The 27,194-nt window shown below is 38.2% G+C and overlaps 1 protein-coding gene across 3 annotated transcripts in view; it reads left to right on the top strand.

Moving 5' to 3' along the window:
* The first annotated feature begins 3,918 nt into the window (after nucleotides 1-3,918).
* Nucleotides 3,919-27,194, top strand: part of CALCRL (calcitonin receptor like receptor) — a 96,237-nt gene continuing 72,961 nt past the window's right edge. For 2 of the 3 annotated variants that reach the window (XM_034785332.1, XM_034785333.1), the window contains exon 1: nucleotides 3,920-4,185. The gene's annotated coding sequence lies outside the window, so the exon portion shown is untranslated. Of the gene's footprint in view, nucleotides 4,186-27,194 lie in introns of all 3 variants that reach the window. The other variant, XM_034785334.1, reaches the window with a different exon arrangement.

Here is a 27,194-nt window from a genome sequence, read left to right as displayed (position 1 = left end):
GTATGTTCTTACTGTTTTGTCTGATTACTGTGTGCCTCAGTTTCCCTTATGTGTTATTCAAGTGTCTAAGTGGTGAGACAAGGGTGTGTGATCCTTGCAAAGACCTCTAGGAGCAGGTGTGACTGCCTGGGGACAGAGAGAACAGCAGCCTGTATCTGTATCCTGGTCACTGATGGCCAGGGATACAGAGTCAGTTGGAGGAGATGGAAAACAAAGTGAGACAGATAGGCCAGGTGACCTGCTTGCCCAGGAAAGAGACAAAGTAAGGAGATGGGGCAGCAGCTCATGACTAAGGCTGGCTGCTGGAAGCTGGTCAGTCTCCTGGGGGGAGACCCCAGGGCTTTGGGCTCTGGATCCCCCAAGATGGAATTTGCTGAATGTTCTTGCTTTCTGTAGTAACAAGATCTGTTCCATGCTGTGTCCCCATCAACTAATAAACTCTTCTGTTCTACAACGCTGGTGGAGAGTCACTGCTGACTGCAAAGTTGGGGTGTATGTAAGGCTTTTCCAGGTGGACTCGCTGCAGGATGCTCACAGCGTGAACTGGGGTGCTGAATGCTCTCAGGTCAGACCCAGGCACAGGCTTCTTGCCCTGGTGAGAATGTGCACTGAAGGAAAACACACTGCACTAGAATCCTGCCTGACTTCATTCAGAGCTGTTTCGGAGCACCAACACTGTGATTCTGTGACACCAACAGGTACACTTGCTCCACAAAGACAGTTAAAAGTGAATGATGAATCTTTATTGGATAACAGAGTTAGTTTGATGGAAAGAATGAAGGGATCTAGGTCCAGGTTACAAAAATCAGAAAACTGAATCCTATATGTTAGTGACACCAGTAACCATATTCCTTACATTTAATATATTTCATCGGTTCCTTTGTTTAGCCAGAAATCTATTCAGATTATTTGAAGGAAATTTAGACTGTGTTCAGAACTTCCATTTTCTTTTCACTTCTTAATTCTCTTAATATACTCACCCCACCACTTTTACTACTCTTCTAATCTGTATTCCCTTTCCTCCATTCTACTTATTTTTCTCTTAGTTCTCTTCTCTCTCTTCTCACTGCCATCACACCTGCTTTAAGAACCAGTACATTTCTTTACATTTTAATAAGATGTCTGGCCTTCCAGATTCAATGTGTTCCTGCATATTAACATGCAAGTAAATTTTGTTCCTCACAGCTATTTCCTTCTGGTGTTATCTTCATTTTAAAATTGGATTAGTTTAAAAATAAAATGAAATATAAGTAGATCACAGGAAATAATTAATGAAAATTCTCATCTTTGTGTCTATAATACATTACAGATCAGTGAATTTCAAAGAGTTCGGAGGGTTTCTTTGAGAAAGTACCCATAACCTTTTCTGAACGTACAGCAAAGCATTTAACCTGCAAAATAAATCTGGAATAACAGAACAAATCAAAAATAGTCTCTCATTGGTCTATAGGTAACTCATAGTTTTAAGCAGGAGGAAAATAACATGTGAACAGCATGTGTTTGGTCTTTGTATTTCTGCTCATGACTGGAAATAGAAAATGCCTAAAAATGGATGGGGAAGAAAGTTATCTGAACTTTTTTCAAACCTCATTCATGTTCACATTGTGTTTGGCCTAACAAGTTGTATAATTTCTTATATTATCAGAAGTGGTCTGTGCAGCCCTTTCCAGCAACTATGTTTTCATCATGGAAACTATGAAATGAAAACTGATGTTTAAATGATGTCTGGGGGAATGCTGAACGCTAGATGGCAGCTTTACACTGCACATATCATAGTCTTCTAGGTAGCTAGAGAGTAATGTTTTCCCTACCCCTGTTTAAAAAGGTTTTCTCCAGTATAGTTCATAGCTGTTAACATGCTATAAGAACTTTTTTGTGTCTTGTTTCTTGTGCTTGGTTGATTCACATAGTGTTACTCCATATGTTTTGGCACAAGAGCTCTGGATTAGCAAATCTTTGGTGCACAAACCTGTTCTGTTTAACTTACTGTATATATTGATTCTGTTTAACTTACTATATATATGGTAGGGTGTCAAAAATCTTTTGGCTGCTCAGATTTATGTTTAAATCTAGGACCTAATGATCCAAGATTTTTCCTTTCTATAAAGTTAATCTGGATCATCAAATCTTGGGTGTAGTCATAAGGCTGAGACCCTTGACAGATTTTGGTGATCCTACCACATCTACAGTAAACTAAATATTGCTGGAGCACTTTGTTTAAAAAAAATGATAGGGAAGAACTGTATTTGCCAAAGAGAAATTGTGAATTTCAGAGATGTTCAGGTAATAAAATACTCACTTCTTTGTATACATACTCTGTGTCCATGGACAATTCTGCTTGCTTGAGTTACTTGCTTCCCAAAATGAGAGATTGAAAAGATCAATCTGCATAACTACAGTACTAATTATTATGTTCCTGTGTGTTTTGCATAGATATTTATTATGACCAAGAACTAATTTCACATCAGTGTTCTGGTTCAAATTGCTTCTCCTTATTTTCTAGCTCTTTATAGCCCAGCAGTGCTGCTAGAGAACAGGGTCTAGGCACTTCCATATTTCCATGATACCCCTTCCTTTTAAAACTATAAGCCAGTTTTACACTAAGGTAAGGCCATTGTCCTGTGTGGAGTTACTCTTGATTTACATAAGTGTGAGTTCAGAATCAGACCCAGTGTCTTGTTTATTTCTGTTTGCATTGGCCAGAAATTTAGCATATCAATTCTCAAACAATTCTCACGTTGATTTAAGACCTCTGCAGCACTTAGATGCAAGTGAGGCAGATGGCCATTAAAGTCCCAATCCTGCAAATACTTATCTCATGAGTATCTTTACATAGCTGTGTGGTTTCATTCAATTCAGTGGCACTACTTGAGTGTGAGAGTTAGCAGGATTGGAGTCTAAAATGTTTGAGCTCCCATTTGTTTTGGATTACGGCATCGTCATTTACATTTTCAAAATATCTATTGATTTGGGAAGCCTACAGTTTTGGATGGCCAGTTTAGTACACCTTAAAGAGGCTTGATATTTTGAGAACAAGTCATCAGCACCTCAAAAAGTCACGTCCCAGTTCCAAAATCTATTGACATTAGTGGAAAGACTTACATTAACCTCAGTGAGCTTTTACTCAAGCTCTAAACTCGTATGTTCTCAAGAATTCTCAAGCCGGGCAACCAAAAATTAACATTTCTGAGATCACTAGACACTTTGGAAAATGTAGGTCTGAATTCTGTCCAGCACTGATCCACATAGCCAATTTTATTTTATTTTACCTTGATATTTTCTCTCGCACTCATGCAATCTCAATTTTATTTTATGCAACTGAAAAAAAAAAAAGTGAGACAGGAACAACCTGGTAGTTTTAATTTAATATTTGTCTTCAAGTGGAGATTTGATTCTGATCTTTAACATAATTTTATTCTTCCAATATTAAACTATTTCTGGGTATATCTTCTTAGCACTTAACAGTCAAATGCCTAGAGCAACATACAGTGCTGTCATCTGTAGAAAGGATTCTGTCAGAGAAGGTCAGGTCACTGAGCTAGTAAGAATGCAGCTATTGTCCTACATTCTTTGTTTATGAGTAAAGATTTAGGTTGGTTTATTTATCTGGAACTTGTTTTAAACTGGGAAAAGAATGAATATTTTCAGATTCACTTCAAGGCACTAGTTTATCTGGATGGCAAGTTTCAACAGATCTCAGTGAAGGTGAAAGTAAACTAGCTTTCACTAGGAACAATACATTTGGATACCACATGAAACATGTCAGTGTTCAGGCTGCCTCTAGTTCTTGTCTGGGAATATAAGAGGAGCTTGCTTTCTGGGGTGTGCTATTTGAGAAAGAAAGAAATTTAATACTACTAAATGCAGGCGGGGTCAGAGTGATGTAACAGGAAGCTCTGATGTTTCCCTTCTGCTGCTGATCACTTACAATCTGACAACCCTTCCAATTCTCCTCAGAGCAACCCCCCTCTCCACAGAAGACCAGAGTAACCTCTTACATTAGGATCATCAGGCTCTGATAAACTGGATTATACCCAGATTGCAGGATCAGATTGTAGGTCTCTTATCATTCTCCACCTTGCTGGGGGGAGGAGGAAGAATCACACTCTTTCATAAATTGAAAGGCAAAAATCAAATTGAGATCCAAGAATTTATTTGAATTTTTTTCCAAAGGAACTGTGTTTGGTGAGTACAGATTAAAACAGATTTATTGTATTATTAAAGAAGAATGACATCCCTGGGGCATCTGAATGTATTTATCAAAATGGATATTAATATTATAAGGAGGAACTGCTTGTTTTTTTTAACCTGATCATGTTGGTAATCTGCAGAGGTAGAGCTATAAGAAAAAAAAGTCTTGGTTTATGTTTTTTAGTGAACAAATGCTGAGCTGATTTTATAACTGATAGTGTTAAAATATTTAACAAATTAATCAAAAGTTGGACTGGTAAAAAGGATGATACAAACAAGACCCCCAAGTCAGCACTTAAAGGGTTCTTTCACAAATCCTAATATTAGCTGATCAGGTTTCAGTATTTGCATCTGGAGAGGATTAGGGCTTTACTGGTTGGGAAATAGTCCTTAAAACTAATTCAGAACAACTGAGGTTCTTTCAAGAGAGGAAGAATTAAGTGATAAAAGCAGAGCAGTTTTCTTTACTTGATTTTCTTCTCCTCCCACTGTCATTGTTATTATACAGGAGACAGAGATTACATTCAAATTAGACCAGAATGACTCCTTGCTGCTTTATAACAGAATTTAAAAGGGTTTGTCATTTTTAAGGAAAAACTAATTTTAGTTTGTCAGGTTTTGATGAGGTTTTTTTCCCCCCTTCTTTTTTTCAAGGTTTTCTTTCCCTACCAAATGTGTGTGTGGCAGAGGGAGGAGTGGGGTGTTGTCTGGGGGGTGGGTGGGGGGGGGTTGTTTTGGTTTGGGGTTTGTTTTTTTTTTGGTGTTTTAGTTTTTCCTTCTGTGTTGATCAGTTTTAAAAAATGTTTCCTCCTTTCCCCAACTTATTAAACCATTGCAGTGTGGAAAACTGGAAATGTATGATTGGAGTGGGTACATTTTAGTATAAAGGGTTAAGCTGATGCTAAAGTTTGGTATCTATCTTGTTTGCCCTAGAGAGGATTAAACTTTCTAATTTAGAAGTAGTATTTCCTGTCTGTATCCATGAAGCCACATTCCTATGATAGTTACCTTTGTTAGTCAATTGCTGCATGTGTGTGTAAGTATGATGGGGGGGGGAAGCTGATGTCACGGATCATTAGATGGAAAACCCCCATGAAAATGTATGCTACTACGGGAAATCTATGTTGAGAAATAATATTGGCGACAGTGTACATATGAGATACAAATGAGACGTTGTCCTGCAATAATTCAGTTAGCCCCTGCTAATACTGGAAAATCATAGAAGCGTCTGTGTTGTTACTATCTTACCTTAATACATTCACATTTAATACCTGGGGCCAGGCTCTACTCTCATTTACCGCAGAATATCTTCACATATCATGGAACCTAGTCACTCATTTGCAACAATGGGGGATTTAACAATTAAGAATGATGCTTTATAAATGGCTGAGTTATGCTCTCAGCTACACTGCCTCTAAATCTAGAGTAATTCCATTGAAATCAAAGGAGTTACACTAATCTAGATCAGCATGACTGATAGTAGGCTTTATTGGCTGTATCTTTTCTTTAAAGTCATGATTTTCAACCTTTTTTCATTTGCGTATCCCTAAAAATCTTCAAGTGGAGGTACAGAGCTCTTTGGAAATCTATTGTCTGCATATATAGTTCAATTCTGTTCAGTCCGGTTTTAGTTTGTCTTTCGCAGACCCCTTGCGTAGTCTGCAGACCCCTGTTGAAAACTACTACTTTAAAGATCACACAGAAATCAGCAGGATGAGGGAGGATGTGTTCTGCTGTATGTTGTGTATTACTTCATATATATTTTCCATGTGTGATTAATGTAGCAGTTCAGACATGGTAATGCTATCTATTTTAGGCACTGTGTTTTAGCCAGTTACTGTATTTATACAGTATTCTCTGAAGAATCTCATATGATTCTGCTTCCACTGAGGTCAAACTCTCAGTGATCTGAGGATCAATCCCAAACTCTTTATCTTGCTTTGGCAATAGGTGTGGGGCAAAAGGCATTTAGTGTTGATAAAATCAAACAATAAAAAAACAGAAATCAGTTCTAATGTTGTTTTAATTAACTGAATACTAGAAATAATTGCCTTCAACGACTGTTTCCGCTAAATGGTTTAGACTCCAATCTTTCACAAGCTTAACTTTGCTCAAGTGAGTAGTACCAGAGACTTCAACTGGACTACTCACACTTGCAACATTAAGCATGTGTGTAAGTGTTGGCAGGAGCAAGGCCCTAATCTAACATGATTCGCATATTTTTATACGTGATAACCAACCAGTGATGCTCAGCAGTTTGGCTCAAATGATTTGATGTACAAAAGAAAAGTATTAAGCATACCTGATTACAAACCATGGGTCTGACCAAATATAGGACCAAATTCTGTGGTACTCAACATCCTGATTCTCCCAGGCTTATTCAAGCTGTGATACCTTGCTCGGTGATTCAACCCAAACACACACTGACCCTCAGCAGGCAAAACTCCCATTGACTTCAGTGGAAGTTCTGCTCAATTTTCAGAAATGCAAGATTTGTCCCAACAAACAATTTTTTTTTTCTGATTTGGCACAACAAATAAAGTCCTAGCCCCACTGAAGTCCACTGACCAGCATTTCACCAAAGGTGTGCATGTTATGTTATAGTTAGTTTTAGTTTTGTGTTGAGGAATTAACTGCATCACAGATATCAGGATGTACACCTTTTTCTTTTTTTCCTGACAGGCTGCTGATAGACATTTTTTAGTAATTTCAAAAAATTTAGATATTGATTATTCATTTTAAGTCTGGAAGTATTGAGTAAACTTCAGTGAGGGTTAGATTCTGCCCTGCTTATGCCTGGTGTGCAGTACCTGATTCTCTGAAGAGTTCCATTGATTTCAGTGGGACTGCTCATGGAGTAAGTTACTACTCTACATGAGTAAAGGTTTCTGAATCCGAATAGCAGGAAATAAAGAATAAAACTGGCCTGTCCTGCCAATATTTGCTCAGTTTAGTTCTTGCAAATGCAAGTAGTTCCGTTGCCTGCTGTAGAACTACTCGGGTGTGAGGCTTCTGTAGGACTGGGCCCACAAAACTTTCATAAATCACAAAGGCAAACTTATTTGAATACTTCAGTAACTCCCTCTAAGAAAATACCGAACCCAGTCTGTTTCCAATATTAAAGTATATGCAGTGATATTAAAAATATATTTCTAGTAAGTTTTATAGTAAATATTAAAGATGCCTTGTGCTACTTTATGAGCAATTTCAATGAAAAGTTAGTTTCTACATTTCTGTAGGCTACTTAACTTAAGCTTTCTTTAAGAAGTTGTTCTCTTCAGTGCATTTGTTTAGTTTTCTTGGTTTTAGTAGTAAAATTCCTTCTATGCATACTGTTTAGCTGTCATTTATGAATGTATACAGAATACTGGAATAAAGTCACAGCCCAAATTCACCTCTGCTGTAAAAGCATGTACAATAGCTTGTCATTGGTGGCACATCAACTTGAGATCAAAAAGTGTAATTGATTAAGAGGTATGCTTATTGAAAACACCTTCCCTAGGCCTAGTTTCTCAGTTAGGAGGGGAAATGTTTAAGACTTTAACGTATAACGTGCCAGAATTTTGGAATTTATTCTAGCATAGCATTGATTTTAGGAACAAGTGAATAATTCTACAACCTTGATTTTTGTCAAGAAAATAGCTTTTAAATGAGAAAAACTTGATAGGTTTTTGTTGTTGTTGTCCACACCATGCTGTTTTTCATTCATGATTTGATTAATGTTTTCTTAAATAATCAGAGATATTCTGTTTTAAAAAGATATCATGCAAATTGGATCTAATCCGGTTTGTCCATTCAATTCCTGTGTTCTTCAGAAAAAAAATACAAGGCACAAGGATCAATATTTGAAATTGAATACAGTTCAGTGCCATTCTTGTTTTTATAAACCAGATAAACATGTCCCATTACTGTTCAAACCCCTTTCTCGTTAAATTGTATTTATTTTGGTAGCATCAATTAAAATTCTCTACACTATCTTATTTGTAGTGAGATATTTTCAGTATAATATATATGTATATATGTACATATATATATACATTACACAGAGAGAAGCAGAAATTAGACCATTCCATATCTAATTTCTGTTTAGAGAACTGTAAACACTCCAGAATTATAAACATGAATTAAATTAGTTTTCATCAAGTATCTTTGCTTTTGCAGTATTTTCTTTGTTCTATTCTTGAAACACAGGCAGACTTGGAAGAGTTAACTTTTGCATTTTCAATCAAAGTCTTGTTTTCTTATTTCTCATGCATGTCTGCCTTTGGTTCCTCTGGCTTGTTTATGGTGTTTACATTTCCCCAGAAAAGCTATTCTTTTTTCTGTCCTACCTCTGTGCAAACGCTTTTAATCATTGCTACAGTATACATTGTCCAGTAGGACTAAAGTGATTTATTTAGAGCCACTTTCCCAGGATATAAGATACAGTTGAAAGTCATTATTTCTAAAGTGAACTAAGCTTTAAAAAACTGGCTTGACTTAAACTAAGTAATGGTTACTGCACCTCAGATGGTATAAATCAGCATATCTCTGTTGAACTTAAAGAAAATGTCCCATTTTACACCAGCTGAGGATCCGTTCCAAGAAATTCAGTTTCCATTGGACATCATTAAACCATACCTGACAAATAAACAACTAATGGAATGTTAGAAGACATCAATTGATACATGGTTAGATCCTGCATGTCTTACTCATGCAAATTCCCCCTGAGTGTAGGGAGAATTTTGTCTGAGTAAGGACTGCAGAATATAGCTGGTATTAGTCAGGCTCAAACTGGAATACCAAGTTCTATGAATTTAACACAGTGATGATGAAACTTTTTTTCTAAAGAATATTCTATAGAGGTTTTTATTTTTAAAGCAATGATATCTTTAGTGTTTAGTAAATTGTATTTATTTTTAATAGTCTTATTGATACCATAGTAATTAAAACCTTTCTTTCAACATTATCTAGGGCTCTTTAATGCTACTTCCACATTTGAAAACTGCAGGAACTGTAGTAGTATGAAATTATATACAATGGAACTCTTTATATTTTTATTTGTCTCTTTTCTGTGTATAATGATGATGGCTGTTATAGAAAATCATTGTAGGTAGTAATTGATTTGAGTGCATTAAGCTATTGGTTAATCAGTATACTTTGGTGGGTGGAGGGGAGAACCTAACACCACTTAAAATATTGTGCTGGGATCTCCTTTGCAGTTAGATTTGTATCGATATTCATTTGTTTTGTGATTTTTAAAAATATTTATTCCCATCTGTCTCTAACAGCAAAAATGTAATTTGTTTCCAACATCTTATGTCCAATAATTCTAATTTGATGTATTTCAATGACTATCTTAACAGAGTGAGCCCCTTACCCTGCTTTGCCATGAATGGGATTGTGTATTTCAGTGGATACCTGCTATACACAGAAAAGAAAATTGTTGTACAACCTTATTTTACTATACAAAGATACCTTTTCAGGGATGATCATGCAGCCTTCTGTATAATGGGGACATCCACCCTTCTGTTCATTTAATCCAGCAGGTGTCACTCTGGAGTCTAAAAGTGAAACATATTTTAGAAACTAGTATGAATCTGAGATTTGGGGGCAGAATGTACAATTGAAAAATGATCCCTTTATCAGGCATTTTCCAAGATGATTTCTCAAGCATGACATTTTGCATCTTAGGTTATTTTGTTTTGCGATATACTCATCTTGCCAGTGTTCAGTATCCCTTCAGAATTTTGAAATCATGATAAAATACAACTGTAGATCTGCATCTGGTGCAGGATGAGAAATTTCAACCCCAAAGCTCAGTTTTGAGTCAGGGAAGGTATTGGAACCAGCTTTGTTTCTAATATTACTAATAGCTTCTGTGAGAATATACTATTTGTACTTATTTTACAGTAAGTTCCAGAAGTTTTCCTTGCAAACCCAAATTCTCATTTTAGTCAGTCGGAAGGTCAGTTGCACAAGTGACACATTTGCAGTTACTCTGAGCCTAGTAAGATGCTTTGCAGTAGGTTATCATGAACATGTGTTTACTGAGACAATCCGTACATTGTTTTCTATTTGATTTTTGCTCAAAATGACATAATAGCTTGTATAGTTATGGCTCTTTCATTGTAAAAATATTTTGAATGGAGGAACTTTTACACATTCTACCAATTCATTAGAATAAAAAAGGCAACTCCATACTTTTGCAAGTAAAAGAGTCATGTCGGTGTGCTGCTGAGATAGTTTGAGGGCTATGTATGATGTGTTCATTATGTTCTGGTGGGTTTTAAGTCGGATGTATAAATTCATATTGCAATGGACAGAAGCACAGTTGTTCTCAATCAGTGCATTGCCAGAAAGAATTCCTTTATGTCTGCTTCTCCTACACTGTATAGATATATTTTCCTGACCAGTTCAATTCCCCCCCTGATTTAAATGATGAAGTTTCATTTTGTGGCTGTTTTTTTCCTTTATGGAGGAGGCTACAGATGTTGTTGTTTATAGTCCATGAACTTAGATGGAGAAGTTATACCCATATGACTGTATAAGGGGTACACACTGAATGGAATGCCTCACTAGCCTTCTTTGGAAACCTGCCCAGCAAATTCTGTGATGCCCTAGTCTACCTATAAGTGAGACCAGAACACACATGATATTAATAAATGGAAAGACTGATGAATCTCAAGGTTAGTTGAAAAGTTCTAAGAACAATTGGCAATACAAGTCTGTAGCTTCACTGCAAAGATGCTGTGTCATACACAAGCCCCCTGGCAAAGAGTCCACTGTTCTTTTGTGAACATCTCTCAGCTCAGACCTGACAAACTCACTACACCAAACACATGCCTTGCAGGGTATTTATCCATAAAGAGTAAGGTATCTATAGAGAGTTCGTAACTTGTCAAGATTAATAAACATTGTGAGATTTATGTATGGGTAACATTTAAGGAATAATATAACTATCCTGAAAATATGCTATATGGACTTGGAATAAAAGTTAATGACCAGGGGATAATATGTCTTGGTGATGCTCCATCCTAGCAGGAAGGATGGATATCGCAGAGGAATGCTTCAAAGAGATTCAGGAACTTGGGTGCATCTATTGTTCCCCTCCAAGGTAAAGACCGGGCTGGCATAGTCTGAAAGAGAGTGCTTGAGCGGCTAATGGGCTAGCCACCATGGCACGGGCTTTCTCACTAGAAGTGGGGGCTGACAAGGAGACTCAGTCCTGGGTACCCACAGAACCATCACAAGCTGTTAAATATCATTCATCTTACACAGTTACAGAACTTGTAACCTCGTTAAACAGTCCTGTTTCCTTTCTCTCCCTACTCTTTTTCCTCTTTAAGCCCCCATCCTGTTCCGTTTTTATTCTGTTCCATTTCCTTTCCTGTGATGATGTCCAGTGAGTCATTTTGCCAGGCATTAACAGGACAGCTTGACAACACTTCCAAAAGCTTATCCTATACGGGCTCATGTATATGAAACAAACCTCTGCTGTATCCTTCCTTTAAATAAAAGATAAGTGTCTCCTCTTAACACACATCTAGCTGTTGGGGAGAGGAAACCTTTTCTGCAAATGACTGTACAATGAAAAGGAGAAATTCACTGTCTTTGCATCCTTCTTGAAAGCCATTCTTGAGAAGAACAGACTTATCTATTGTAACTGTACTAGGGTTGCCAACTTTCTAATCACACAAAACCAAACACTGCTTCCCCGCCCCTTCTCTGAGGTCCTGCCCCCCCTCGCTCGCTCCATCCCCCCTCCTTCTATCGCTCACTGTCCCCCACCCTCACTCATTTTCAACAGGTTGGGATGGGGTTGGGGTGCAGGAGGGCTGCAGCTGGGGGTGTGGGCTCTGGGGTGGGGCTGGGGTTGAGGGGTTTGGGGTGCAGAAGAGGGCTCCGGGCTGGGACATGGGGTGTATGGATGGGGGATGAGGGCTCTGGGGTGGTGCGGGCTCTTGGGTGGTGCCAGGGATGAGGGGTCTCGGTGGCGCTTACTATGGCTCCCAGGAAGTGGCCGCCAGGTGCAGGTGCAATCAGGGAAGCTCCATGCGCTGCCCCCGACCCCAAGCACCACCTCAGCATCAGCTCCCCTGATCGCACCTGCACCTAGGGGCCGCAGGGACGTGCTGGTTGCTTCCGGGAGCTGTGTGGAGTCATGGCAGGTGGGGAGCCTGCCTTAGCCCCATTGCGCCGCTGACTGGACTTTTAACAGCCTGGTCAACAATGCTGACCGGAACTAACAGGGTCCCTTTTTGACTGGGCGTTCTGGTCAAAAACCGGATGCTTGGCAACCCAAATCTGGATGCATTTGGCAACCAAGATTTTTTTAATTGATTTAATATTTCATGGGGAAGCTGTTAGTAGTGGTTGAATGCTTAAAACAAATATGATCAGGAGATGTCAAAGCTCAGGTTCTTCTTTCAATATTATTTTGGTATGTTCACTTGGCTACTATTTCCTATTTCTCTTGTTAAATGTGGTCTTTATTGCACCATATTACTCTTTACTGGCCCAGTTCAGCACTGCATTTAAGCACATGCTTAAGGCCCATTGATGTAAATCAGAAAAAACATGTACTTAATGTAGTTTGAGTGCTCTGATTCTCCCCAGTTGTTGCAGAACTCATGCTCATCCATCAGTTACTACTAATGAAGATCTGAAAGCTTCTGTTTCTTTTATTATAATGAGCATGTTATCATGTCTCCTAAGTCATAACAGCCTGATTAATATTGACATTAAAATTAGATGTCAGTGCAAAAAATAGAAATGCTACAAAACTGTCTTAGATCATCCCTATTCTTTTTTTTTTTTTAAAGAAATAAAACTGTCTATAGAAATAACAAGAAACTGTTGGGATTGGAAAGCCAAACAAGTAGGCCCTGGGAGCAGTTTCTCCTTTTATTTATCGTGCTGTCTTATTGCCTTTTGGGGTCCAAGGATTCCCTCAGCACTCTGTCAGTTATTTTCTCCCATTGCAGCAACTTAATTTCTGGCAAAAAGAAGTGTAGAGGGCTGTCTTCAAACCTCATCAGTGTCATTCCTGTATTGGCTAGAGAGGGGCCACTGCAGCATGTTATGAGAGTTCTTTCCCTCCCACAGATGCTGAATGTAGCGCCTCTGCAATACTGCTAGATTCTAGCTGATCAGGGAGCAATCCCGAATCTCTCACTTTGTAGCACTAACCCCTGGGCCAGCTGCCTGACCCTCTATTTTTCTTAAATTATTTCCCAGACACTATAAAAAATATACAGCAAAGAAAAGCTCAATAAGAGCTATTTGTAGACATTCAAGGGCAGAATTTGGCCTATAGGATTCAGCTGGGCACATTTTATTTAGCGATATGGAGATGACACCAATCTGCTGACATGCTAAGCTTTTTCCAGGAGTCACATTACAACACAGTGAAGGACGTGGCAGTACTTCAGGATCAGTCCGATGGATACCAAAATGACTGTACTCTCCGTGGTTGGCAGGTACTCCAGTGTGTGTGGGGTACTGGAACATTTTGAAAGAGTACCAGCAATACAACTGAATTTATACTGGTGGTGTGGAGTCAGGACCCAGAGGTTCTAGATTCAGGAAAGATTTTAGGCCCCATTTCCAATGAATGTTCTCAGCCTACAGGGAGAAATATTATAATCCCAGAAAGATGATCCAGTGTGATAGGACTCGCATTCTAGCAGCTGCTTCTTTCATAACCTTACCTCCTCAGGACAGGATGCCATATTGATAACCACCGTCACCACCCCTCCCTAACTCATGTGTTTTTTCAAAAATCCTCAGTCAGGCCCCCAAAATCATGAGATTATCCTAAAAATCATGAAATTTTAATATTTTTTTCTAAATTTAACCTAGTTTTCAGCCTTTATTGTTCATCTGTTAAACTTTTCTCCCCAACTATGTAGGCTAGAAAAATTCTGTGTGTGTGTGTGTGTATATATATATATATATATATATATATATGAAAGCTCAGAGTCTCACAAGTAGGTGTCTATAGAAGTTGGGGCTTTAATAAAAACACTGAACGTGTGAGAACATCATGAGACAACAAAATCATGAGATTGGCAGAACTGAATTTGATAAAAGTATTGAAAATTGGGGAGATTAAACCAAATGAGGGAAATAACAATGACTAATGGAGTGATGGGGGCACGTATGGATCATAGGCTCAAAATCAGTGCTCATAGAAGAGTAGAAAGTTCCTTCTGGACAAAATAATTGAATGGAAGGTCTCTGGCCACCATAGGTTTAAATCCTTGAAGGACCCCTCTGCTCTGCTCATATATTTAGGGCCATCTCTTCCAAACTGAACCAAGTACTCCACCACCCTTCATAAGTTGCTGCCACTTCTTTACATGCACACATGAATAAAATGATGCAGTTGTATATGACATGAGCTCACAGTAGTGTTGTTATATTTATCATGTATGTTGTATTTTAATGTACACAATATTTTAATCCAGCAACAAAACAATTGGAATGAGTTCTGGAGTTTAGCAGATGGTTAATTAGAACACCATGGGCTCCTGTGTTCCTGTTGACTCAAAGTATGTCCGAACAGAGAGAAGGTATGTGAACTTCTATCTAGGCCATTACAAGATTTTAGTGGTCTATTACAGCAATTTTTTATTTAATTACATATAGATTCTAATATGTTAAGGCTGAAGCAAAAGGAACTCGGTGTTTATTAGGTATCTTTGTCTTCCTGGAGATAATAGAACCACATATTGTACAGATGGAAGAGACCTATTAGCTGATCCATTTCATATCGATGCCAGTGAAGGATTCTTCCCTATTTTTCATTTATTAGTACAATCAGGCTAAATATGCCAAGTGATGAGGCTTCCATGATGTCTCTTGGGTGTACAATACATTTAGTTGTCATGACAGTTTTCTTGAGATTTAGTCTAGAGTTTTCCTTTCAGCCCTATTCTTTCTAGTCATATACTGCATGTAAATGCAAAATAATTCCTCTCCCTCCTTTAGGTGTTAACAAATATTTAAAAGATGTAATGATATCTACCTTTAATCATCTTGTAAGGCATATTTCTCTTTCCCCAGCCCACCTAGCCCCACACCAGTTTAGATGGTCCCTTCAATTTTTCAATATTTTTTTGGTAATAAAGGTCTCAAAATTGAACACAATATTCATTGGGTGGTTGAACCAGTCTTATGAAAAGGGCAACTGGTGTTACCTCTGTCTTGTGCCATGTCTGCATGTGCAGCCCAAAACTACATGGGTCCTTTGCTGCCCTCTAGCTGCAATAAAAATCTGCTGATTGGTTGTTCTCCTATAGGACTAGGAGCTACTATAGGATAGCCAAGACAGTGTTGTTTTCTTGTGCACTCCTTCAATAACCAGTGACCTATTATAAGTGCTGTAAGACTATTACTATAAATGTTCTTCTACGGCAAGTTCTAACTGAATGGTAAAATACATTGTATTAAAAGATTCTGGAGAAAAATATCTGTTCGATATTTTTACTTGTATCCTCACTGGTGGCTGTAAATATGTGTTAATGTAATAAGGGGACGTGAGGGAAAACTTACTAACAAACTGTAAATTAGTTCTAGTGTAATTAGCAAAATGAAAATAAGTAAGAATAGCTCAGTCTGTTGACTTTGGAGTTCTGAACAGATGTGTACAAAAATAACTATTTCTTGAAATTTCACAAGAAAATAATGTTTCTGTCTCTTTCTCAGGTTTAACTCCCCTTACTGTTTCAGTGTGAAAGGTACCTTTGGCCTTCTGGAGTTCAGCCACTTTCCATGTTTGCTAATAAAAATGCATATAGCTTTGAAAAATGTATGCAGAAATGGGTCCTTTCTGAATTTGTAACAATATGTCAAAATCTTGGAATTTGAAGGAGTAACATTTTATCATTCATATTTCATGCTCCTCTGCCTCTAGTAATCAACTTCTTTCTTTCCTACTTAGGAAAGTCTTAATACATTTGTAATAAACTTGACAAAAATTTAGTAACTTTCACCATGTACCAACTTTGGCTGTGTGGCCTGGTCCAGATTAAAGCTGATGGGTATTTAGAGGTTAAAGATGAGTATTTGCAGTGAAGATTGTCATTGAAACTTAAGGTTTTTAATAAAGTGGCTCTTACCCTCTAGCCATGAAAGGAGAGGGGAGTTTATCATCTGTTGACAGATCCAGGCTGGTGTGAGGACACAGAAAGAGGGACTGCACCTTTGTTGCATGCTTCTCCCTTTTCCCTGGGGGACTCCACGGGGTGTCAGCGCCATACAGTCTAGATCCTACATCACTGTAGTCTATGGGTGTTTTTCCACTGATGTCAGTGGGTGCAGGATCAGGTCTGGATGGAAAGGAAGTGGGTGAAAAGTGGGGGCTAGCAGCTCACCACTACTACTGAGCCTGTAGAAACCATATGCTGCTTCTACCATCTGAAATTGGGCAGCTGTGCATTGGGCAGCTTCCTTCTCCTTGAGAGAGATCCAAGGACAGTCCTGGTTGGGGCAACATGATTCCTGCAAGAACTGTTTGACTATGGGCTAATAGGAAATGAAGGAGCCAGGCAATGTTGTGGAAGTGAGGGGCCTCTGGTAGTTCTTGGTGTGGGAATTCCCAGGCTCTTTCATTATGGGGTGAATTTCAGGAATTAACATGTAGGTGAGAATTTTGATCCTAGTGACAACTGAAAGTGTTTCCCAGCATGCACAAATACTTTATCTTAAGTAATATCTGAAAATGAATGTGGTGGTCTCATTCTTGTCCCTAGAGGGCAATTTATCTATATAACAAAGACAACTTAATATGGAATTCTTGGTAGTCTTTGTGTAATAGTTGGCAAGGACTGGAAAATTAAGGGTGTTGCATGTCAGAAGTGAAGTCAACAGAGCTGTGAGGAGAAGCTTGTCTAACAGTTATTTATCCTACTGGATGACTTGCTCAATCCATTGCTATTCCTTCACATAAAAGAACAAGGGAAAAATCCAGTGATTTTAAATGTATTCAACAAACAATATCCAGATATGCAGCTTCAGTTCTCGATGGGTCTTATACAATAAGACAATTAAAATCTAAACTAGTGGCAAGTTTGCCAGTGGAAGAGTTTTGAGTTAACTTCATACATTGAAATCTTTTCCAAATTGTTAACTATGGTCAGGTTTCCCATCCGCCTCTTGTTGGAACTGGCAGTGATGACAATGTTTTTTTTTACCCCTCCAAATCTCCCAAATCCACTGCATTCAACCTTTGAGTCTGATCTTGTATAACCCCTCCAGAAGCAAGTAGAGTTTACTCAGACAAGCCATCCCATGTTCTTCAGTGCAACTACTTGCATGAGTAAGCACTACACAGCAGAAGTAAGTTTGCAAAATCAACAACAATTCAGAGGAAAAAGGAGCTAGTGGTGACATGAGGAAGAAAGCAAGCCAATATTGAAGAATATACCTGTATGAAATACAAAGTGTGTCCATTTGCCAGTGGAGACAGACCTATTTCAAGTGATGAGTCGTGGGTAATTTAGTTTTTATTTACTAAGCATGAAGTTACTTAATATCTATTTTGTAAAGAATACAGAAATACTGCATGGTGGAGAAAGGAGTGTGAAAGTTGCTTCATTTTAAAAATAAAGCAGCTAATTTATAGCTGTCAACAACATTTCTGTCACTGCATGCTCGTTATGTGTTCCTTCTAGAATATCCATGCCAATCCATAAGTGCATCTAGGCAGGCAATTATTTTCTGAACTTTAAAAACAACTCAAGGAGTATTTTGTAGAAAGCAATTTTGTGCAAGGCCTTTCAGTGAGGAAAAAAGCATTTAGAAAAATTAGGAACAAAATATGATCTAACACGGGGCTTCCTACAGCTACATGAGGATGTTTTGTTTTAAATTAACTAGGTTTCCTTAGAAAGCAACTAGCTGAAAGAGCTCACAGAATTTGCTTATGTATCTTATTCTGTTCATGGCTCAAATATTACTAACTGGACAATTTATCCGCTGGCATAAACTGGTGGAGCTAGACAGGTTCAACATAGATGTGCAAAATTTACATCTACAGAGAATTAGACCCAATGGCTTTTAAATGTGGACATTCCTATATGAAAAATGTTAAGACTTCAAAGAATGTTTGCTAGGATTTCTGGAACTACCGTTCTGCAATCTAGTTCTAATTTTGGAACCTAATTTCATATTATCAACAGGAAGAGAAGTAGGACTCTATATATAATCCGAAAATGATTAGTATGTCTACTAGTACAGCTAACTTACAAAACAGTGGGTATTTGATTTAAAGCACACCCCTGTAGATAGCAGTGTTTTAATAAATGAGCACAAATAGGCATAGGGTGGGATAAATTCAGCTTGTCACAGACAGACAGTTGTTTCCTGACACTGGAGAGTTGGTCAACAACTTCCAGTGTTGAAGGTGTCACGGGTCAGAGGGATTCTGTGTGTTTGCAGCCCTTGGTCTTAACAGGAAGGTCATGGAGTTATCAAGCAACTGTTGTGTGTTATTTGAAGAGATTCAACTGCCTTTCCTGCCCAGTTGTCAGATGCACAGGCAGGGAAAGGGAAAACAATACAATTATAATGCATCTGCTGGTACCTGGACCTTATTTTCTCTTGGTGTTTTCAGCTAGAAATTATAGAACTCACATATTTCCCCATTCTCATATCCTTTATGTCCCACTTGATTCTGTGGGCCAGATCCTCTGGTGGTGTAAATTGGCATTCAATGGAGCATCCAATTCACACCAGCTGAGGATCTGTCTTTGTGTTCCCCACCAGACGATGGGACTTGGGTCACCATCTTTCCAAAGCTGCCCATATCTCTAGTGGCTCTTTAGGAGCTGAATTCCCACTTCCCTGTAACTCTCAAGAATAAATTGGTTCTGCCATGAACTTCAAGAATAGAACCTTCTGTTACGTGTTCAGTACTGAGGGACAGCAAATGAAAAATTGGAACTGTCTTCTTCAAAACAAAGCAAGCATTAGTCAAGCCTATTAGGTTCGTCATTTGGTAAAAGGGCCCCTTTGTCAATGTTTTGGTAAGTTATTGTATTGTTTTCCTAAGCAGAAGGAGGGAACACTGTGCAAAGAGGTTATTCTTTTGTTACTGTTCACCCTGAAAACTAGATTAATCTTTTTGTTTTGTTTTGTTTTTGCCTGCACCTTGTGTTAGTATCCAATCAGTGACAGAGAATGAACTTGACTCTGTTAGAAAACCATTTGGTAACAAGCCAACCATTTGGTAACTCTGCTGCTCCTGCCAAGTTTTCCCTTAACAAAGCACTAATTCATGGATTTGAAGTAGAATTGGGTGAACTGGTTGGAATAAAATCAGAACCCGCTCTCTCCTTCACCAAAAACTCAAACAGAATCTTTGCTGAGAACTGGAAAAGGTTCACTTACTCATCTTCCTTTTTAAATGCTTACATGCCTCTGGACTTCCTACTCTCAGACAGGGACTGGAAACAAAAGTACCAAAATACCACGGAAAAAGGGAGCTCTTGCATTATTTCTGGCGTACTCATAGCCTGGAAGTGTCTGAAAAATATCCAAAAAGCCTGTTCTTGTACGATTCCCTAATTTCCTGGAACAGCTTCTGAAATCTGGAACAGCTTCTGAAAAACACAGATATTTATTCAAACTCAGCAGAATCTATGAAACATTTCACAGTTTTCATCTGACCTCTTTCCAGACGAGGCATTTTGAACAAATTCTACATTTTCATATTCCTTGGCTCCTGCCTCTTATTCTTTCAACGGAACAAATGTGAAAATGCACTGCCTTTTTCCCCTCATGCACATTAGTTTTGTAAGGTGATTGACAATCTCTTCTCCCCTCCAGTAGACATTAACAATGTCATTAAGAAAATGGACAGTGTATTGAAGTCAACAGGGCTCTGTGGGAGCTCTGAGCACCACATAAACAGAGTTCATTGCAGGATCAGGGCCAGAGTTAACAACAATAAATCCTTAATGAACGTATACCATCCTATCTGAAACATAAGAATAGTTTTCTGGCTCTAATTTGAAAGAATAAATCCTGATTTTATACAAGGAGAGGATTGGAGACTTAATTGAATTTATTCTTTTTTTCTGGTTAATTTCTGATTGATTAATAATGGACTCTAAGTTCTTTGGAGTCGGAGCCCTCTTTTTGTTCTGTGTTTGTACAGTGCCTGACACAATGGTATTCTGGTCCATGAGTGAAGCTCCTCCTTGGTGCTGTGGTAATACAAATGATAAATAATAATAATGAATCTATGCCATGTTACTCTTTCAAATTCTGGTTGCTACTGAATGTTGAATGGATTTGAGCTGGGCAATCTATTAGGTTAAAAATTATTATCCTAGAAGTACAGTATATTAATGAGAATTTTTAAAAAAGCAGAACGCTGATCAAATAGTGATGAGTACAATATGGAAACCTAGACAGATGGTGGTGATAAGTACAATAAATGTGGTTTCCAGCACAATCTTGTCAGTGTTCATTAATAAGTACCTAAAGAAGAGCAGTCAAAGGGCACGCTCTTGCTCAAATAGAACCTTGCTCCAAGTCAATAGGATCTTTGCCATTAACTTCAGTGGGATCAAGATTAAGCATGCAGGGCCTGACTGTGAATTCACACTGGTGTAAAACCATTGAAAAACCATTCACTTCAACCATATTACTTTGGTTTTACACCAGTGTAAATTAGATCAGACTCTAGCCCACTATTCCACCTTCCATTCCTTTACATAGTGCTTCTATACAGCTCTTAATTGTGCTACTGTAGATACACATGGTTTAAATGTGTAACTTAATCTCTCTCATTAACAAAAGGTTATTCTTAGCTTTTCAGTATAAAATAAAATGTAGTGATGACAAATGAATGAGTGAACCTATTTTATTATTTTATTATTATCATTATTTATTTATGATTAATTATTATTATTTTAGGGGGGAAACCTGTGTGTGTGTGTGGAGAGAGAGAAAGAAGATTAGCTAATCTACATATACTTCCACATAAAATGTTTCATTGGGTATATATTTTCATATTTTAGCATAATTTTGTCACGCTGTTCTTCAAGGGACAATATAATTCCTCTATACCATTTCAACTGTGCAAAAGGTAATATCTGAAGTTGTGTGTAGAGGTAGTGTTTGCAAATTCCTTTATAAAATAGAGATTTATGAGCATAGTATTCATACTGTGAACGGAAAGTTGATTCTGACATCCTTAGTGGAATATATATACATCTTTCCAGATTCTGCACATTATATTAATAGTCCTTTTATAGCACCTTCCCTCTAAAATGCTTTACAAACATTAATTAGCTTAGCTTCACAAACATGATCATGAGGTAAGTGTTGTGTCCTTTCTCTGTACACAATAATATGGAGAACCCATAAATACATAGTTGGATTCCAAATAACTGTTTATCAACTACATACAAATATACAAGGCCTACCTACCTATGTACACTGCTACTTGGGGAGGTTTTCTAATGACTAATGACCAAATATACAAGGCCTACCTACCTATGTACACTGCTACTTGGGGATGGTTTTCTAATGACCATCTTCTTGCTCTGTAGTGTTAGGGTTGCTTGTAGTAGAAACAAGGACATGAGACTCGCTGGTACTATCGCTAGTCATTGTTAGGCTGTATTGTAGACTCAATATATTTAACAGCCATCACTGATGAAGAATCTTTTGCTGAACTGGTGCTCAAAAACTGATTTGGTGCTACTTCTACCCGATGAGACAGTGGACCTGTCTGTGACATGATCATTCCAGGTTTCCATAAACTATCTTGGATTTTTTTCTCCCACATGAACACTGTGCAGTTTGCAGTTTTAGTTTTACTTTCCTTAGGCCTCTGCAGTCACTCTCCATTCCAGTGTGTTCCTGGAACATCCTCATTGTTAGTTGAGTCCCTGGTCTTTACACATTAATAATATGGAGAACCTACACATGCATAGTTGGATTCCAAATAATAGTGTTTATTAACTGTGGACCAATATTCAAGGCCTAGCTCTCTATTTACACTGCTGCTTTGGCAAAGTTCTGATGACCATAGCAATGGAAGACGGGAAGGCCCAAGAAAATATCCCCCAAACAATTTAAAGGACTACTACCAAATTCCTATACTACAGTAAGGCTATGTCGACGCTACAAATTACTTTGGATAACTTATGTCGCTCATGGGTGTGAATAATCCACCCCCCCCCCCCAAACGATGTAAGGTATACTGACCTAAGCGCTAGTGTGGACAGCGCTATGTCAGCAAGAGAACTTCTCCCGCTGACATAGCTACCGCCTCTCGCGGAGGCAGGAGTTAAACCAGTGGTGGGCAATCTGCGGCCCATCAGGGTAATCTGCGGCCCGCAATCAGGTTGCCCACCACTGTATTAAGCTGACGGCAGAGCTCTCTCCCATCGGCTTAGAGCATCTTCACCAGAAGTGCTACAGCACTGTAAATGATGTAGTGTAGACATAGCCTAAGTATGGGTCTTAATCCTGTAAATTCTGACATTATGGGCAGCAAGAAGCACAATGTTTCTGCCCTCCCATGCAATGTGAGCAGAGGCTAGGCCTACGGCACAAGCAGTGTTAAGTGCAAACTGTACTCCTGCACAATGAGTTGGACATAAATTTCAACTCCTTGCACTCCTGCAATTTTAATTTCATGACTGTCAGCTGAAAAACAAGTAGGGTATCGCCGTGTCTGAAAAGACATTGGCTTAATCATGTGTTTCCCTCTTAAGCTCTGGTCCTTCATAGTGATCTGCATGAGCTCAGTAATACACCATGTGGATATCACAGTACAGGATTGGGGATGTAGGCCTCATTCTGGCTACCAGGTAGTGTAGTGCCTGTGCAGCCCATGTTCTATGAATACAGGTTGTGGATCCCTTGCATTGCCTCCTCTTGTTGGGTTTTTATCATGCACAGTTAAGTGCAACATTCTTTGTTTGCACTGTGCAGGAAGAAGTAAAGTGTAAAAATAAGACAAATATTGATGTAAACTTTATAAAAATGAGAACTGAATTGGGAAATGACAAAATAAACATTTACTGTTTAAATTTTTATTATCTGATGTATTTGATTTTTATCTTTGAAAAACAATTCCTTCCAGAATGAATATACATTCTTCATATTGTTGTCTTTTTTTTTTGTTTGTTTAAGCACCTGAAGTCTCCTGTCAATGGCTTGTACCATTATAGGACAATGCAATTGTATATATATTCTAACAGTCATATCACATTAACATAATGTATCTGTAAAATGGGCAAACTTCCCAAGTTTCCAATAAAGCAAATCAAACTTTCTGATGCACATAGAGGTTGGCACCCCATCCTCCTCCCGCCCCTAATTGTGGGGGCGGTTTTTGTTTTATTTTTGTATCTTGGCTCCAGAACAAATTGCTACATGAAACTAATTAATCTCATCCATGGAAACAGATGTATTTGATTTGGTAGCAGAGACATGATGTTTTCAGGCATCAGAATATAATATGAATATTATACATAATGCAATTCATGCCTTTAGTGATCTAAAAGGATTCTACCCTGTGTCAGATCATTGATCAATCAAGTCTAGTATTCTTCTTCTGGTCTCTGGCCTGTACACGATACTTCCTCAGAAGGTATTTAAAATATAAATCTCATAAACGTGCTTAGCTACACATGCAGTGCTTTACAAGAGAGGGGAAAATTCCTACCTGACACTTTCAGGTATTTATTTTGAGTCCTGAAGCCAGGGTCGGCACAACCCATTAGGCGACCTAGGCGGTCACCTAGGGCACTTACATTTGGGGGGCGGCGAACGTGGTGGCCGGATCTTCGGCCGCCCCAGTTGTTGGTGGTATTTCGGGGGCGGGACCTTCTGCCGCCTCTGTGGGGGGCGGCATTTCGGGGGCGGGACTTTCCGCCACCTAGGGCGGCAAAAAAGCTAGCGGCGCTCCTGCCTGAAGCCTGATATTTGATCACTTTTATCTTAATATAAATAGCTACAAATGTGACTAAAGCTAATAAAATTATCCAGAGCTTTTAAAAGCAGCTCCGGTACTTGTCTGAATGGCCTTCTGTGGTAGTGAATCTTAGAGACTGACTATATGCTATGCTATGTAAAGTAACGTTTAAGTTTACCAGTCATTAATTTTATTGACTCCCTGCTTTGGGGTTAGCACAGTCCGGAAGGCATGCTCAGATTTTATATAAAATCTCAGTCAAGACCCTTCTAGATTTTCCCCCTCCTTTCTGCAGTTAAATCATCCCCATTTTTGAAGCCTCTCATCATCAGGTGAATCATGCCCATCTCTGACCAGGCAGGCCTTTTCAGACTTAGCAACATCTCTCTTATGGGAAGGGACAAAACTAGCACATGGGGAACATTTGAGAGTATATCGTCGTTTAATGTAGAACCCAATTCATGATTCTCTGCTCATTTACACCAGTCTGACACTGACACTAGTGACTTCAGTAAACTTGCTTCTGTTTTACCCCAGTGTAAGTGAGAAGAGACTCAGGATCATACCGTCATAATATATTCTGAATTTTTCTATTTTTAATGCACTCAGCAAGGTAGGTTCAGAACTGTAAGGTTTTGAAAGGCACACTGCCTCCCTGTTCTTCTGAGGTGGGCAGCTCCACACTACTCCCAATGCAAGGCTGTACCTGAAAACTGTAAGAGAGTCATATATGAGAAGTTTAAATGGTTTTTGCCAGGGCACATACTGCCTACTTAATCAAGTTGAGTTTCATTTGCACCAAGCTACCCAGTTTCTCTGTGCAATCTCCCTGGAGTGTCTTATAATTTTCCATTAGTTTCTACTAATCAAAATAACGTAGTGTCCTCAGCAAAATACATGTACTCAGTTTCCATTTTCTCTTCCAAACCACTGGTGTCTGTCAATCCAAGTATTAATGTGTCTGCCCTCTGTGAAGGAGACGTGCAAGGAATCTGTGTTTTCTAACTAGCTAATTTGTCACAAAACTTTGCCTTTTACCAGTGTTCAATTATTTTAAATAATGTTCTGCAAGTCTGTTAATTTTCATTGCCAGTGATTTGGTTTCCCTACAGTTTAGTGGAGCCTTCATGCTATTTTATAGAATCATATCTATTATCTTCCCATACCAACATCACATATACAATTTAGGTTCAAAAGAGTAAAATATTCATACTATAACAAAAGCTGAGTGTACATTGATAACCTTTGAAACAGAAACCGCAGTAAAAGCTTAAATTTAACTTTCTTCAAAGAAAAATTGTTATCAAAGAACAAGTTGATGACAAATTTACTATTAAGTACTTATATAGTACAATGTTGGACACTACAGAAAACTCTTAGGGATTAAAATAGACTTTTTTTAAAAGACTATATCCTGGACTAGCTTTCCTATTAATTACTCATTTTGACAGAATGACTTCTAACATAATCTACTAACTGAAAAATTATTATAATCCTGGCACATCCACTACATGACTATGATTCTAAGCGCTGTGTGATTCAAAACCAAATGTCAATAGAAAGCCTAATAAATTAAACATATTGTGTAGTGGATCTGAATGTCATTGGTATGCTCAGACTTGTGGTATCTAATGAAACTGAAAAGAAAAAAAGGCGCAGGTTCTAAGATTTAGCCCAGGGGTCGGCAACCTTTCAGAAGTGGTGTGCCGCGTCTTCATTTATTCCATCTAATTTAATGTTTCGTGGGCCAGTAATACATTTTAACATTTTTAGAAGGTCTCTTTCTATAACTCTATAATATATAACTAAACTATTATTTTATGTAAAGTAAATAAGGTTTTTAAAATGTTTAAGAAGCTTCATTTAAAATTAAATTAAAATGCAGAGCCCCCAGACCGCTGGCCAGGACCAGGGAAATGTGAGTGCCACTGAAAATCAGTTTGCATGCCGCCTTCGGCATGAGTGCCATAGGTTGCCTACCCCTGATTTAGCCTGTACCTTGGCCTCGACAGACATCCAGAGTTAAATCATAAAAATCTAAATTATCAGTGTAAGGTGGCCCTGATTGGTATGTCCTAACCTTTTCAGGAGCTATCACTTAATTGTTCGGAATTGTTGGGCACTATGACTTGCTTATATGAATGATATGACTGTATAATGGAAATAATAACAATAGATTTGCTTTTTGTGTGTGTTCATTTCAGTTGAACGAGTAATGCAGTGGAAAAATTGTGTGGGGGATGGTGCATGCTCTGCTCACAAATAGAACTGATGTTTTGAAAATGTGGCCCACAATAAGACCCTGAAGAACAGAACCCTGAGATCCAAAACCCAGAGAGCAGCCTTTGAGCAAGAATTCTGTGGAATGTTGTAGATAAATCTAGGAGAATGAGGAATAATAACAAATCCTAGGATATAGCAGCAACTACAACATTAAAAATGGCCGTTTCTATCAAGAGACTAACACAAAGCACACAATCAGCAACTTCCTATGTCATAGTCTTGCAGAACAAGAAGATTATAGCTTAGAGCAACACTATCTTACCTATTTAAAGATTAAGAAGGACAGAGAAATGTGGCTTCTTAATGAGATTTTAAGATAACTCAAAGGCTCTATTACATTTTTAAGTTTTCCAAGCTAATATGTATGTAATGTATAAAAGGATTTATTGTAGGGAAAGTTTCATATTGTATTGGTCAGTTGTGAAATACAAATGGTTATGCCTCTGAAATGCAGAATGGGCCTTTTGCAACAAGAATAGGTTGTATATACTCTTTGGAGAATAAAACTATATATATTGTGCAATCTAACAGTTAACACTAACTACTGTAAATGTATTGTAAAATAAAGAGAAATACAACATCCTGTTTTATGTAGTAGAATTATATTTTGGTTTGATATCAGTTAACACCTTTCATAATTAAGGTATCACAAAGTAATGTATTTGCAAAGTAACATTAAATACAAATAATGCAGACTGCATAGGCAAACTCAGCAGCCATTACACAGCTCTTCTGTAGCAGAATTCACAGTGTTGGTTATTAGAAGCAGTGTTATTAGACAGAATGTTGGTCTGGA

This window comes from Trachemys scripta, chromosome 11, assembly GCF_013100865.1.
Source record: "Trachemys scripta elegans isolate TJP31775 chromosome 11, CAS_Tse_1.0, whole genome shotgun sequence".
Lineage (NCBI taxonomy): Eukaryota > Metazoa > Chordata > Testudines > Emydidae > Trachemys > Trachemys scripta.
This window is presented reverse-complemented; position numbering and strand designations above follow the sequence as displayed.